The 16,775-nt window shown below is 41.8% G+C and overlaps 1 non-coding gene and 1 pseudogene across 1 annotated transcript; one reads left to right on the top strand and one right to left on the bottom strand.

Annotated features, from left to right (window-relative positions):
• Nucleotides 1–57: 57 nt before the first annotated feature.
• LOC138983948 (schlafen family member 5-like) lies at nucleotides 58–7,926 on the bottom strand (annotated as a pseudogene).
• A 5,165-nt stretch (nucleotides 7,927–13,091) lies between these two features.
• On the top strand, nucleotides 13,092–13,153 carry LOC138983983 (U7 small nuclear RNA). Its single transcript, XR_011461345.1, has one exon. It is a non-coding gene; the product is annotated as a U7 small nuclear RNA (small nuclear RNA).
• The last annotated feature ends 3,622 nt before the right edge of the window (nucleotides 13,154–16,775 follow it).

Below are 16,775 nucleotides of genomic sequence, written 5' to 3'. Positions count from 1 at the left end.
CCTCCCACCTCAGCACACATGAACATCACTTGATTTTGTTCCCTGACCTCAGGCTTCTCACCCAATCCGTGCTGCCTGTTCTTTGTGGCCAGCTGTCTCACACAGTAGTCCTTTCACCTGCCTGGAACTGGGCACAAACACTGCACAGCAGAATCATTCCACCTCGACTGCACAGACATATCCACGGAGGGCCCCCGATCATGCACTTCAAGGAATGTGATGGCATAGTGCATCTCACACCTCTGGGTTCAGAAATGATGGACTGGCAACTTCCTAATACAGTGATCAATAGAAGCACTCATGGCGGTAAGATCTAGTTTCTTTTTTCACTTCCAGTGACAGTGACTTGATGGGTCTTATCGTGCACACCAAAAAATATGTACCCTCCCTCAGTGTTTATAAACGCAGAAACACCTGAGGAGACACTCAGTAAAGCATTGGGACTCCTTTGTTGAGAACATCTTAAATTCAACCTGTGTGGACTTTACGTAAGGTTGAGCTTTTCCAGGTGCTGAAGGTGGTGAGCACTAGCAAATAAAGCAGCGGCTGAAGCCTCTGTGTTACCTTGATTTTGTACATGAACCTGAGCTTTCTATGGACTTAACACCTTGGAACATGTGCAAGAGTCTGAATCCCGCCTTTGAGGAATGCCAGTGCTTCCTGAGAATTCATGACGACAGTAGACATTCTCTGTCTGTGGTTCAATGAGGGGCACAGGTAGCTAGTCCTGTAACCAAGGCCTCTGATGTTCCATGATTTCACAGAAATCAGAAAGACATCTCCCGGGTGCAACTCATCTGAACAGCCTTTTGAAAGTTGAAGGCAGATACAGTCATACTCCATGGCTTTCATAATCGTAGACTTTGTTCTCAGTCTCAGCCTTGGTCACTCCCCCTCCAGAGTTCGGCAGGCAGATGTTGCATGCACGATGCTTTCTTTCTGCTTTCTTCCGCAGTTGAGGGTTCGTTCCACTCCTGTGCTCATTCCTAGGGGTGACTTTTCCTGCGTTTTAAACATACACAGCAAACTCATTTTCAGATCAGTCTTGAGACTCATCTTCTCAACATTTGTGCTGGTCTTACCCTGAAATGTTCTCCTAAAATACAGGAAGACACACCATTAGAACAGGACAAGCACAGGGAAGCAAATTACTATTTTGAGGCTATTCTTTTGAAGTTGGTTCACTTCGTCTGTTCCCACAGAACTTGAACCCAGATTCACACAGGAATTAAGTGTGCAGGACAGGTGGAGAAGCCAAGTCTGACATGAGCCCATTGCCACCAGAGAAATGGTCAAGAGGTGATTTTTCTGCTGTGATTTTGATAACAGTTTCTGCAATGTTCTCCTTGGACCTGGAAAGCTTTCAGGGTCAGGGTATTTCTAGGGTGCGCTGATGCGTATGGCTTTTCTTGGTGCTTTGTCTTTCCTCTCTCACTTAGACCTGGGCAATCTCAGATTATTTTTTAGCCCAAGTTTTGAAAAGAGCAAATCTGATTGAGTTTGTTACTTATCTTTGTTGCAATGGAACAAATTCTTTAGATTTCTCTGGTCCAAGCAGTTCCTATCTTGTGAGGGAAAAAAGTATATTCTATACTTTTTTTGCCTTCTCCAACGCAGGAAAGTGAAAAGTGAAAGTGAAGTTGCTGAGTCTTGTCCGACTCTTAGCGACCCCATGGACTGCAGCCCACCAGGCTCCTCCATCCATGGGATTTTCCAGGCAAGAGTACTGGAGTGGGGTGCCATTGCCTTCTCCGATTCTATAGTTTAGTATATTATATTTTACGTAATAAAAATATATCGTATACACACACACATTTAGTTTGTTTGGAACTAACAAATTATTGACTATTTGTTGGGAACAACCAGTCTGGTAGGTTGAGGTGTGTTTCATCATTTCCTAAATGCAATCCAGTTGTCCCAGCAAATAGGACTGGAACCACTGGATATCTACATACAAAAGAAAAGAACTTCAATTCGTAGTCTTCACACCATTTACAGAAGTGTACTTAAAATGTTTCATAAACCTAAATGTAAAGCCTAAAATCATGTGGAAATAAATGAAGACTGCCCAAATGATAACAGGTAGAGCTCTGTTTACTCAGAGCTCAGTATATTAAGGCACTCGGCCACCCTCATTTGTTTGAGATGGCAGAAACTCGGAAGCTTTATGGTGAAAAGACAGAGAAACACTCAGGGATGACCTGATTTGAGGTTGTTCTAAGGAAGCTGCACTGTGGCTCAGCTGGTAAAGAGTCCACCTGCAATGCGGGAGACCTGGATTTGATCCCTGGGTTGGGAAGATTCCCCTGGAGGAGGGAAAGGCTATCTACCCACTCCAGTATTCTGGCAGTCCATGGGGTTGCAAAGAGTCAGACATGACTGAGCGACTTTCACTTAGGGAAGCTAGAAGTGGGCTTACTGGAAGTGGATTATCTCATATCACTGGTTTGGAGACCTCATTTAGCTTTGTTTGGTTGGGCCAGAGTTGAAACTGGAGGAAGTAATTTCGCAGCTGTTGATCAAGTTCTGACTACTGTTGACTAGTTGCTGCAGGGGGTTGTGGTTAGGTTGGGAGGTCAGAGTTATGAATCAGGTTTGAGTCACAACTAAAGGCTATGATCAGAGGTCTGTTTTGATGTACGGTTTGGCCAGTATCCATTTGTATATTCAATCTCTCAACTTCTGAACTTCCGGAGGAAAACAGAGAATTTTTACCTTGGGTTCAGCAAACAATTCTTAGAGCTGACACTAAATGCATAATACATAAAAGAAAAAAAATTGATTTATTGGACTTTAAAAATGCCTCCTTAACAGTGAAAGACACTCTTAAGAGAATTACAATATGAGCCCTTGGCCAGAAGAAACTATGTGTAATTGATTATATGATAAAGAACTTGTATCTCAACTTACTCTTGAAAGGCAATAACAGGAAAACAATTTAAAAATGGATAAAAGAGGGAATTCTCTGGCAGTCCAGTGGTTAGGGCTCCACACTGCCACTTCAGGGCGCTTAGGTTTGATCCCTGGTCAGGGAACTAAAGATCCCACAAGCTGTGTGGTACAGTCAAAAATTAATTAATTAAATAAATATCTTTTAAAAACTATAATGAGATAACATCATTAGTCATTAGGGAAATACCAATTAAAACTACCCACCCATTGGAATGGTGAAAATGATTTAACCATACCAGGTGTCTGCAAGGATATGGAGGAAAGGGAACTCTTGTATTGTTGTAGCCACGTGTTCCGGGAAACAAACTCACTCAGAAGGGCAATGCAGATAGTGGAGTGCAGTTTATTACACCGGCGGGCCCAAGGCAGAGTCTCCTCTTAGCCAAGGACCCCGACCAGTTTTTGTGAAAACCTTATATACTCTAAGTGTACGTGCCCAAACCCTCCTCCCCAAATTCCTTGAAACTAGTCTGGACAAGGCAAAGGAGAGATACGATCAAAGTTAACCCCTGATTCATGTGTCATAACCCTAGATAGTAAAACAGTGGACATTTCTCAATAGGCCTGTGGTCATATCCTGATAAGCATAACGGAATTTATGACTCTGTTCTGTTTACAGAGATAATTAGCATATTATTTTAGGCGACGGAGAGTCTAGGTAAAAGTCCTGAGGCTCCTTCATGGGCGGAGGCGGGGTCTGGTTTTCCAGTTGGTATGTTGTTTCCATAAGTACTGGGCATCTAGCTCAAAGTCCACAGTCCAGCCCAAGATGGAGTCCTGCTTTCAAGATGGAGCCTGTTCTGTCTATTTCCTCCTTCAATAGCACTTTCATTTGTAACAGTCATAAACTGGAAAACCCAAATGCCCAACAAGAGAAACAAGTTTTAGTTATCCATATGATGAATTATTGCTCCCTATAAAAAAGGAAAGAACTATTGGTACCCACAACATGAATGATTCTCAGAATAATTATTCTGAGTGAAAGACGCCAGACAAAAAAGGAGTGCGTATTTGATTCCATTGTATAAAAGTCTAGAAAATGCAAACTCTTCTGTAGTGACAGGTAGCAAATCAATTGTTTCTTGCAGATGGTAGCAGAGTGTGGAAAAGTGGAAGAGAGAGATTGCAAAAAAGATGGTATGTATGTTCGATATCTTGATTGCAGTGATGGTTTCATATGTGAAAATTTATATAATTTTACATGTTAAATATATACAGGAGACTTCCCTGGTGGTCCTGTGACTAAGACTCTAAGCTCCCAAAGCAGGCATCCAGGCTCAATCCCTGGTCAGGGAAATAGATCCCACATACTGCAAATAAGAGTTTCCATGCCACAACTATAGATCCCCCATGCCACTACTAAGACCCAGCACAGCCAAATAAATAAATAAATATTTAAATATGTGCAGTTTGTTATTTGTCAAAATACCCAAATAACTCTATTAAAAACTACATACATGAATGATTTTGAGAAAATAAGTAAAAATATTTTATCATACAGAAAGTCCACTGCATATGAAAGATTTCTGTTTCTCAAGTCCAATTTCTAAGTCCAACAGAGTTGTGGGTTAAGTTTTATTCGGAGGAAAATGAGGACTGCAGCCCAGGAGGCAGCATCTCAGCTCTGAGAGACTGCTCCAAAGCGGCAGTGGGGGAAAGTCCATATATAAGGTTTTGGTGAAAGGGGAGTTCAATACCATGAAGCACTCAATTTACAAAAGGTTTTCTGTTAGTCATGAGGGTCTGATGTCACCATGAAGGGATTTAGTGCTTCTCTAGATATGAGGAGATGCAAGGATTGAGATCATGAAATCTGTTTCTAGAAACATTGACTATCTAAAGACCTGTCTCATCAGATTCCCTGGAGCACAGAGTGCCTCACTCCACCCTGAACTCTCACAGGGGTTGTTGAAAGTCAACAGCTATAGCGGCATGGGGCTCACTCCGTAGTGGCAGATGGCAAACCCCTTGTCATTGGCAATGCCCTTGGTAAATGCCAATTTGTAGCTGACAACACATATGACAAACATACGCCAGACACGTGAACCAGCTTAAACATGCGAATATACATTTACATCTTTGAAAGTCTGAAACTTGAAGATTTATGTATAGGGGCCTCTGTTGTTCAGTCACCTGGTCGTGTCTGACTCTGCGACCCCATGGGCTGCAGCACGCCAGGCTTCCCTGTCCCTCACTGTCTCCTGAAGTTTGCCCAAGTTCATGTCCATTGCATCAATGATGCCATCCCAACGGATCCAGCCAGAAAGTAGGGGCCTTACTGTAATATAATTGGTTCACAAATCAGTAGGCTGTTTATGTGCCTGCTATTGCTAAGTTTCTTCCCATAGGAACTATATCTCTGATAGAATTAGTGGTATAGACTCTGAAATTCTGCATACTCCAGATGGAGGCCTTTGCCCCCAGATTCATTTGAGAACAATCACCAGCCCACCCTATCCTTTGTTTTGTATATTGTAAAGTTACACTGCTCACACCTGCCAAGTCCTTTCTCAGTGGAAATCAGGTGCTTGGTGTAGAAAACTGCAGGCACATCTACTACTGAAAATTACCTCAACAAAATAGCAGAAAATGCTCTTTCCTCCCTTACAGGTGCATTAAAACAGAAAGTGTTCCATTTCATAAAACTGCTCTTACAGATTTCTTTTCTAGCAAAGGAATCCTTCAAGACACCTGGTCTTCAGAGGTTGTTACTCTGACCTGGGAACTGTGTATTAACCTTGAGAGATACTGTAACTATGAGCCATTGTTTACTTAACGTCCTGTTGCCAAGAAAAGAATACTGAGATTGGTTTCTGTTTCCTGGTAGACATACACACCTTGAGGTTTCATAATCAGGACACAAGTGGATCATCTTATTTCACTCTTTGTCCACTTGTAAGAATGGCTTAAAATTTGTAATTGCTCATTTTCCTATTTAAACAAAAGACTTGAAGAGTTGGGACATTTAAATGAACACTTTTGACACAGGAAGCTGTCAGGCTTAGTGGCTTATCTTTCCTGCTTCCTCTGGCCACAAGAACTCTCATCTTTGCCCGTCACAGACTGAAATGGAATCAGTTTCTATTTCCCCAACCAAGGTAGGCGTAGCTTCACCACATTCCAATACAGGAAGGTCAGGCAAACATTAGCCACAGCCCCAAGTCCTTCTAGCAGCTCCACCCTCTGGAGACCCACTATGGGTCTGGGAACTGGGAGGAGCTACCACAAAAGTCCCTCTGTCAAGCATCTCCTCCCTACCTTACTAGTCCTCAAGAATTTCCTTCTGACAGTCATGTGCAGAAGGAAATGGAATCACTGAAGCCTAGCCTCTGCAGACAGAACACACCAGAGCTCTAGTTAGCCATTTGATGGGGGGAGGCGGGCACAGGGCTTTGCGGGCTATGTGTAATGAACCGGACACTACAAGGCTTGGTTTGGTGAGATTTAGGCCATGATGCTGTGTACCACATCCAGAGTGATGGAACAGTTGACCATCCATTGCTAGTTTTGAAGACGAAGGGATCACAAGCTAGGGTGAAGGAGGAAATAGAACAGGCTTGATCTTCTGCCTGACCTTCCTGTATTGGAAGGTGGCCAAGCTACACCTACCTTGGTCGGGGAAATAGAAACTGATTCCATTTCAGTCTGTGAGGGGCAAAGTCTGTGGACTTCGAGCTATATGCCCAGTATCAATGGAAAGTATCAATGGAAACGACATACCAACTGGAAAACCAGGCCCCCGGAAGGAAGAGCCCCAGGGCTCTCCATCACCTAAAAGAATACCCTAATTATCTGTGTAACTGAATAGAATCATACATTCTATTATGCTTATTGGGGTATGACCACAGTCCTATTGATAATTGTCCACTGTTAACTACCTAGGCTTAAGGCATACAATCACGAGTTTAAGGCATATGAATCACAGGTTAACTTTGATTGTATCTTTCTTTTCCTTTGTTCAGACTAGTTTCAGAGAATTTGGGGAGGTGGGTTCGAAGATGAACACTTAGGGTATACAAGGTTTTCACAAAAACTGGTTGGAGTCCTTGGCTAAGAGAAGACTCTGCCTTGGGCCCTCTGGTTTAATAAACTGCACTCCACTATCTGCATTGTCCTTCTGAGTGAGTTTGTTTCCCGGAACGTGGCCACAACAAGGGAATACTGGCAACCTAGAAGCTGGAAGAGCCAGAAGTGTAATCTCCCCTAAAGCCTCCAGAAAGGAATGCTGTCCTACTGACATCTTGATTTTAGCTAGTGAGACCCATTTTGGACTCCTCATCCCGAGAACTGTATGGTAATAAATTTACATTGCTTTAAGCCTATAAGTTTGTGGTAATTTGATATAGAAGCCATTGGAAGCTAAAATTGTGATTCAGACTATGGTACCATTGTCATTAACTGACACGTTCTCCCGTTCAGCAAAGGATCACAATGATTCCACAGTATCTTATGAGAGAAATAGGACATTTAAAAACAGTTCTCATGATGTTGTCTCAGGAACCAAGACCTTTTCAGAGGAGCCATTAGGTCAAAACTAATTTCGTTTTCATACCAAGACATTATTTACCTCGTCACTCTCATTTTTTCACAAATATACAATGAAGTTTTCCAGGGGTTTCATGATATTTGATATTTAACAGACATAATACAGAAGCAGATACAAAAATCTAGCTATCTTCTCTTAAACCAGATATCAGGGCTTTGGAGAATTATGAAAGAAAGTCACTCTTCTCACTAAAATTTTTGTTGGAAATATATAAGTTTTCATTAAAACATGGGATTAATGTCATTTTTGATAGTATTTTAGAAAGATACTGTCTTTGCCCCCACCTCCCCATCCCTGGTAACCACTATTCTTGTCTCTGTTTTATGACTTTAGCTTTTTAGAGTCCACATATCAGTAATATCTTGCAGTATTTGTCTACCTCTGTCTGACACACCTCACCTACCATAATGCCCTGAAGTTTCATCCATATTGTCACAAATAGTAGGATATCCCAAGGGCATATTTTAATGAAATGATGGATCTAGGTAACAATCACCAGTGAATGCTGTAACTACAAGGATAGTGGTTCTATACCTTGACTGCCCAGGAAAACTGTTTAAAAATCTCAGTGTGGGGACTTCCCTGATGGTTCAGGGACTAAGACTCCACATTCCCAATGCAAGGGACCTGGGTTCAATCCCTGATCAGGGAACTAGATCCTCCAACCAACAGCAAAGATCCCGAGTGCCGCAACTAAGACCCAGCACAGCCAAATAAATACTAAAAACATAAAAAGTCTCACTGTGTAGGCTGCACTCCAGACCAAGTAAATAAGAACCTCTGAGTTGACTGTAAAGGTCCCCGGATGATTTCAAATATGCAGCCAAGGCTGAGGACCAACCACTTCACTAGGTGAAATGTTGATGGGAAACTTTATAATAGATGAATCAGAATGACAGCATCTCAGTCAACTCACCAATCAGAGGTGATTATGAGGCATCATGTACATGCAACTGTGCAGCACTGCCTAGGAGGTATTCTGGCAAACAGCCTCCCCCTCAACAGACAAACGCATCAGTGAACCTAAGAGTATTCGGTCCTATAGGTCTAATTGCCGGGTTAGGTGAAACACAGGAGTCAAGGAAGAAATTAAACAGTACCAAGAGGAGGCAATCAACTGGATCATGAATGTAGGAAATTCAACAGGCAAGTAACTGGGGGGAAAAGGGAGGATTCAAGCTATAGATTAAGAGAGACTTAAGTCATGTGAAGAGTTGCCTCATTGGAAAAGACTCTGATGCTGGGAGGGATTGGGGGCAGGAGGAGAAGGGGACGACAGAGGATGAGATGGCTGGATGGCATCACCAACTCGATGGACATGAGTTTGAGTGAACTCTGGGAGTTGGTGATGGACAGGCAGGCCTGGCATGCTGCAATTCATGGGGTTGCAGAGTTGGACACGACTGAGTGACTGAACTGAACTGAACTGAAGTCACCTATCAACTAAATGCAATGTGTGGACCTTATTTGGATTGTGATTTTTTGAAAAAAAAAAAGTAACAAAGCAAAACTTGTGACAGTCTTATCTGGTGAAGATATTTGCTGTCATGTATATAAGTAAAATGATATACTGCCTAGGATTTGCTTTAAAATAATCTAGAAAACGGGGCTTCCCTGGTAACTCAGCTGGTAAAGAATTCGCCTGCAATGCAGGAGACCCCAGTTCGATCCCTGGGTGGAGAAGATCCCCTGGAGATGGGATAGGCTACACACTCCGGTATTCTGGGGCTTCCCTGGTAGATAAGCTGGTAAAGAATTCGCCTGAAATGCAGGAGACCTGGGTTTGATTCCTGGTTGGGAAGATCCCTTGAAGGAGGGCATGGCAAGCCTTGAAGGGTGAGGAATTCTTAGGTGAACAAAGAGAGCACAGAATCAGAGACACTAAGAACACTCTTCATAGGTTCAGAGATCCCTAACTACATGGAGAGTGGTGAACAGCCTTATGCAGCTGATGCAAAATGCATAGGGGCTGGGGACGGTTTGGTGCCCCATATTTTCTTCTTTTTTTTGACCCCTAGGTCTCTTTTATTTTTTTTTTCCTAAAAATTTTTATTTAAGTGTAATTGATTTACAATGTTGTGTTAGTTTCCAGGTTTTCTACCTACTATGTGAAATACAAAAGACAGAAAGAACCACTTCCTGTCTTCAGGAATCATATGATTTCCTTGAGGAAAGTGTAGCATTATGCAAGTAAAGAAAAAAAAGTAAATGCTGAAGTGAATCCTGTGTGACACCGACACTGAGGACTACAATTGCTTTTGCTCAGCACCGGGGAGAAGTGGTCTTTTGGCTTAAGATAATGAAGTGTTATGAGAAGAGAGAGAGACCTAGATTCAAGTCCTAACTCGGCCTTTTCCTGGTTCTGTGACCGCCAGGAAATCATTTTGACAGCTTTAAGCCTCATCTGGACTCAAAGCCAGGGACTCACGTTCTCGATTTTTTGTTCCATCAGTACCTCAGTTCCAGGTGTGAATTTTTATTTCAGTTACTGTTATGTAACAAAGCACCCTCAAAATTAGTGGATTAAATTAGAACCAGTCTGTCTGCTTGGAATTCTGTCAGTTGAGTGGGCCTCAGCTGGGCGGTTCTGCTGCTGCTCTCCATTGTTACCCCAAAGTTATGAAGGCACATATTTTAAAGGAGGTGGAAAGCGGCCTGGGCTGGAGCATCCAAGACAGAGCTTTGCACTCACACTGTTGGTGCCATGGAAGTCCTGGGTCGGGGCAAGAAGCAGTGGGAGCACTGGCTTGGCTGGGCCTTTTTCTTGCTCCATGGGGGCTCTGCAGGTGGGTAGCCATCCTTGTTATGTGACAATTCAGATCTCTCAAGAGCACAAAAGCAGAAGCTGCCAGACTTCTTAAGACTGAGGCCCAGACCTGACAGAGCATCATTTCTATCTCATGTTGCTTAAAGCCAGTCTTGAACCCAGCCCAGATTCAAGAGAGGAACCTGCCCAGAACCACGAACACGTAGCCTACTGGGAGTCACTGATGTAAACAGATTGCCCACAGTACACATTTTTCCTTTTGAAAGTTTTCAAAAAAGCCTGTTTTAAGGCTAACTAAAAAAGACAAGGTAGCTGTGCTTATGAGTATAGGCTTGAGCCAGACTAAGCTGGAGTTGCACATGGACAGGACGTGGGCAAGCTAATCTCTCTTTAAGCCCCTTGTGTTGCTTATCTAGAGATGCTTCCTTCATAGGGCTGTGGTAGAACTGAAAAGAGATAATGGGTCTAAGCACCTTGCACACAGTAGGTACCCAGTAGATGATAGCTACAGTGTATTGTTATTAAAGTTGCCATGGTGGTTGTATTATTGTTATTATTAATTACTGAAATAATTACTAATTATTATTAATTAGACAAGTGACTAATATAGCACATTTCTCATAACCTAAGGAGGAATGTTACTTTCATTATCTTCTTCAATTTCAGTTGACAGTTTTAAGTGTTTATTTTGCTCTTTTAATGAATTTTCAGGTCATTCTCTAATTTTAAAGTATCTGTCATTTTCTACTAGCAAAATAATTGGGAAATCAAATTCTTAGGTGAAATGTGAACGATGAAAACTCCTTCTACCTCTCACAAAATCTTGGAAACACACATTTTAGGAGAGATAGTGATGTATCAGTTAATTTTCTGAAAACACACATACAAACACAGTTCTGTATGAAAACATTATTTTATACCCATTGTATTTTTTCATGTTTAAGTGTAAAGATGCTTCCAAGTCAGGACTATAACATCAATTTATGGATTTTTTTTTTAGTGAGGAAAAAATGCCTTTTACTGTTGTATGAATGAGTTGTCAAGTATATATTCCCAAGAGTTTTGGATGACTTAGTATTAAGGTATAAACGTGATGACCTTTGGGCATTGTGAGAGCTCATTTTCCTCATGTTAACTTTAAAAGCAGTTGAACTGATTAGATTCAGCAGCAGTGGGAACTTTGTAAACAAATTTTAATACTTTGTTACAGTAGAAGGTTTTAGTGAAAAATTGGTTCAGAATACTATTAACATAAACACTGTATGTTTCGGGCTTCCTTGGTGGCTCAGATAGTAAAGAATCGCTTGCAATGCAGGAGGCTGGGTTTAATCCCAGGGTCAGGAAGATCGCCTGAAGAAAGAAATGGCTACCCACTCCAGTATTCTTGCCTGGAAAATTCCATGAACTTTTGGAGCCTGTGGGCTACAGTCCATGGGGTCACAAACAGTCAGACACGATTGAGCAACTAACACTTTTTGTATATTGCAGTTTCCTTTTTGAGTCCTCCAGTTGGGTATCGTTTGTATTCTTCTTAAATCTGCTTTGTTACAAACCCTCATAATTCTTCCCTAGGATAGCTAGGTAGCATTGGGGGCTGGTTGGTTGTCCACCACACAAGCAGTTCCTTTGTAAGGAAAATTCCTTTGCAAGGGAAAGAAAGACACACGTTATATAGCAGATAGCATCTTCAGCAAATACATAACTTACTGGTTTGTAGGAACTCCTTAAAATGGGATCTGTAAGCACTAAACAGTTTGCTGCAGTGGAAAGACTGTGGTCCTTGGAGTCAGACTATTTCTGGCCCTTGGAAGTGATGGGAAAGTTATTTGACTTCTTTGAGCTTCACTCTCTTCAGCATAGACAATACAGACCTACCTCTCAGAGTCAGGAGATTGAATGAACTATCCATGAACACAGGGAATGTGGTAGGGACATGTGCATGTTAGTGCTCCTTGTACCTTGAATTAAGACTTAAACTTGAAGAACTTTTGAAAAAAAGCTGAAAATTAAAACTCAGCTAAAATATATAATACATAATGAATGCTCACACACACACAAAAATACTTCACACTTGTAAGTGTGAAGAAATACAGTCAGAAATTCACTTTACAAAGTACTCATTTTAAAAATGAGTTTCAAAAAGCCAAAGCAAATGAACTTGATTCATTGTATAACTGGATTGAAGGTGAGTGAAACTTTGACTTCTGAACTGCTTCAAGGAGAAGAAAATAATTCCAAGGTAATATCAGATTTGAAAGAGCAATGGTTGAAAGTTGATGAACAAAAAGGACCGGGCTTATAAGGTAGCACAAGTAGCCGAGTTTGAAATAGATTCTCCCTTCCTTGGCCCTCTTTCCTCTGAGCTCACCTGCTTCCTTTTATTCAAAACAGGGTCCGTCTCATCCCCAGTTGAAAAAATGTATGAAATTTTCTCTGAAATGAAAACTGACTTTACCCACCAGTGACTTCTGCATGTGCTGTACCTGTTACAGATGAAGAACCTACCTCAGAGAATTTTTAGGGCAGTAAAACCACTCTGTCTAATACTGTAATGATGGATATATGTCATTATATGTTTGTTGAGACCCACAGACGGTTCAGCTACAAGAGTGGACCCTAACGTCATCTGTGGACCTTGAGTGATGCCTATGTGGCCGTGTAGGTTCGTGGATTGTAAGAAATGTACCACCGTGGGGCAGAAAACCTATAATGGGAAGAGGTTTCTGTGTGTGGTGACACAACATACTCTGTATTTTCTGCTCAGTTTTGCTATGAATTTAAAACAGCTCTAAAAATTAAGTGTATTCATTTAAAAATAAATGAGATAAGTGTTACAGTTCTTTTAGAATTTGTCTAGCAGGCTTTCCGGTTCGCACCGGAAAGCCCCCCCCCCAAAAAAAAAAAAATAAATGAGATACATGTGAGGCACATAATGAAACAAATAAAGATAAAGAAACTAACTTTGCCTAGCAAATGCACTTCCTTTGTGTGCTATAGCTGATAAAGATCAAAAAAAAAAAAAAGCACTCGGTGGCACACTGCTTCACAACAGAACCTCCTCTTGGTGGAGGTGCCAAATGTGTTATAGTCTTCTGATGTGACAACTTCATTCACTCTGGTATCTGTCAGATCTGCCTGAATCACCTGGGGATCTTGTTAGACCTGCAAGTCCTGACTCAGTGGTTTTGGAATTGGGCCTGAGAGTCTACGTTTCTGAGAAGCTCCCAAGTGATGCTTGGAGAAGTGTGAAGAGTGCATTGGGCAAACATGCATTCTCTTGTTTGTCTGGCCTACTGCCTGCGCTGCACGCTTTTGCTCCATGCCCAGAGATTCACCACTGAAGAAGAGTTGTTTAGGATCTTGAATACGTTTCTCTGTCAGTATGATTCTCCTTTCTCTAAGGCTCATTAGTGCTTTGCTTGAAGTTCTAACAGAACTTGTCACATACTTTTGCTATACTTAGCAGTGTATATGTCCGATTCCCCCACCCTATCCCTCTCCACATTACTCATCCTTAACTCTAGATTTCAGTTCAGTTCAGTTCAGTCGCTCAGTCGTGTCCGACTCTCTGCGACCCCATGAATCGCAGCACGCCAGGCCTCCCTGTCCATCACCAACTCCCGGAGTTCACCCAGACTCACGTCCATCGAGTCAGTGATGCCATCCAGCCATCTCATCTTCTGTCGTCCCCTTCTCTTAGGACACTCTATAAAATGTTCTCATAGATTCCTGTGCTTTTCACTAATAACCCTTACAAGAACTCTAATTAAATAATTATGAACTTGTTTTCATGGGTGTCTTCCCCACTAAATCAAAAGCTCCATGAGGTCAGGTATATTGTACAGCACTGTATCCCCATCATTGCCATAGTAATGGCCACATAGTAGGTGCTCAATAAATATTTGGTGAATAAATGAATGCATTGTAAGTTTTAAGGAAAGAGAAGTTTTGTATCGCTGAAAGAAGACAGCACACAGCCCTGCACATTGTGATTTAGTAAATAGTTGTTGGCCTAACGACAGTAATCTTAGGAACACTCAGCAACCGTTTTCTCCTTCACTTCATTCAGCAAATCTACTGAATAACTGCTATATGCCAAACCCGATTCTGTCACCAAAGATCTACCAGTATTCAGAGAGAACATACATGTAAAAACAATTCATTTGTTCAAGATGCATTTTTCTACCCTTAAGATCCATTGTCTTTTGGACCAAAGGGCTTCTGAAGCAATGGGTTATGCCATTATGAAGATCTGTGAGAAAAAGACATGTTCCAGTCTGCACTTAAAGTGTCATATTATTAACTCAGGGTGGAGGGAAGGTGTGGGGAATGAAGACTAAAAGGAACGGGGGGAGGGTCATTGCAGCGTTTGGTTGAGAGGCGGTGATGTAGACTAGACCAGAGGCAGGGGAGAAGAAGAGACTCGAGCACTCAGGGACATACTTAGGAAATAAAATGAACAGGACAGCCACAAAAGCGACACCAGACAAATGGGACCAACATCAAACTCTAAAACTTGTGCATGAAGGGACACCACAGTGGAAGGACAGCCTACAGACTGGGAGAAAATGTTTGCAAACCATATATCTGATAAGGGGTTAATATCCAGAATACATAGAGACAGTCTGCAACTTAACAGAAAACATCAGATAACCTGATTCAAAAGTGGTCAAAGGACTTGAATGGACGTTTCTCCAGAGGTGATAATAGATGGCCAACAAATGTATGAAAAGATGTTCCATATCACTAATCATCAGAGCAACAGAGAAATGGAAATCAAAACCACAAGGCAGTATTTTCTCACACTCGTTAGAAAGATACTATCAGAAAAAAATAAATACAAGTGTTGGTGAAGATGGGGAGAAATTGGAACCCTACTGCACTGTTTGTGAGATCATAAAATGGAACAGTTCAGTTCAGTCGCTCAGTCGTGTCCGACTCTTTGTGACCGCATGAACCACAGCACGCCAGGCCTCCCTGTCCATCACCAACTCCTGGAGTTTACCCAAACTCATGTCCATTGAGTCAGTGATGCCATCCAATCATCTCATCCTCTGTCATCCCCTTCTCCTTTTACCCTCAATCTTTCCCAGCATCAGGGTCTTTTCAAATGAGTCAGTTCTTCGCATCAGGTGGCCAAAGTATTGGAGTTTCAGCTTCAGCCATCAGTCCTTCCAATGAACACTCAGGACTGATCTCCTTTAGGATGGACTGGTTGGATCTCCTTGCAGTCCAAGGGATTCTCAAGAGTCTTCTCCAGCACCACAGTTAAAAAGCATCAAGTCTTTGGTGCTCAGCTTTCTTTATAGTCCAACTCTCACATCCATATATGACTACTGGAAAAACTATAGCCTTAACTAGTCAGATCTTTGTTGGCAAAGTAATGTCTCTGCTTTTTAGTATGCTGTCTAGGTTGGTCACAACTTTCCTTCCAAGGAGTAAGCGTCTTTTAATTTCATGACTGCAATCACCATCTGCAGTGATTTTGAAGCCCCCCAAAATAAAATCAGCCACTGTTTCCACTATTTCCCCATTTATTTGCCATGAAGTGATGGGACCGGATGCCATGATCTTAGTTTTCTGAAACTGTTGAGCTTTAAGCCAGCTTTTTCACTCTCCTCTTTCACTTTCATCAAGAGGCTCTTTAGTTCTTCACTTTCTGCCATAAGAGTGGTGTCATGTGCATATCTGAGGTTATTGATATTTCTCCCGGCAATCTTGATTCCAGCTTGTGCTTCCTCCAGCCCAGCATCTCTCATGATGTAAAATGGTACAGTCCTGTAGAAATCAGTATGCAAGTTCCTCAAAAAGTGAAAACTACCATGGGATCCAGCAATCCCACTTCTGGGTATACACCCATAAGAGTTGAAAACAGAATCTTGAAGAGGTGTTTGCACACTAATGTTCATAGCAGCACGGTGTACAAAACCCAGGAGTTAGAAGTGGACACCCAGATGTCCATCAACAGACGAATGAATAACCAAAATGTGGTAAATATATACAATGGAATATTATTCAGCTTTAGAAAGGAAGAAAGTCCCGGCACGTGCTCCAGCATGATGAACCTTGACATTATGCTAAGGGAAATAAGCCAGTCATAAAAAGACAAATGCTGTATGATTCTGCTTACACAACGTACCTGGAGTACTCAAATTCATAGAGACAGAAAGGAGCAGAGTGATTGCCAGGGGCTGGGGAGGAAAGGAGAAATGAGTCACAGTTACTTAATGGGTAGAGTTTCAGTTCTGCAAAATGAAAAAGCTGCGCTCTATTTGCAACAATCTTGAATAACTTAACACTACTGAACTGTACCCTTTAAGACGGAAACTTTTATGTAGTTTTTTTTTCTTTTAACACAGTTTTAAAAATAAACAGGATACTGTGAGAGTTATATCAGGGAAGCCCAGGGATGCAGGTGTTTCCAGGTGGGGTGTCAAGTGCCTGGTAAGGAGCACAGCAGTATATTAACATTGGTGAGCTGTATAGAGCAATCTGTACATTATCAGCGAC

This window comes from Bos mutus, chromosome 19 (genome assembly GCF_027580195.1).
Source record: "Bos mutus isolate GX-2022 chromosome 19, NWIPB_WYAK_1.1, whole genome shotgun sequence".
Taxonomy (NCBI): domain Eukaryota; kingdom Metazoa; phylum Chordata; class Mammalia; order Artiodactyla; family Bovidae; genus Bos; species Bos mutus.
This window is presented reverse-complemented; position numbering and strand designations above follow the sequence as displayed.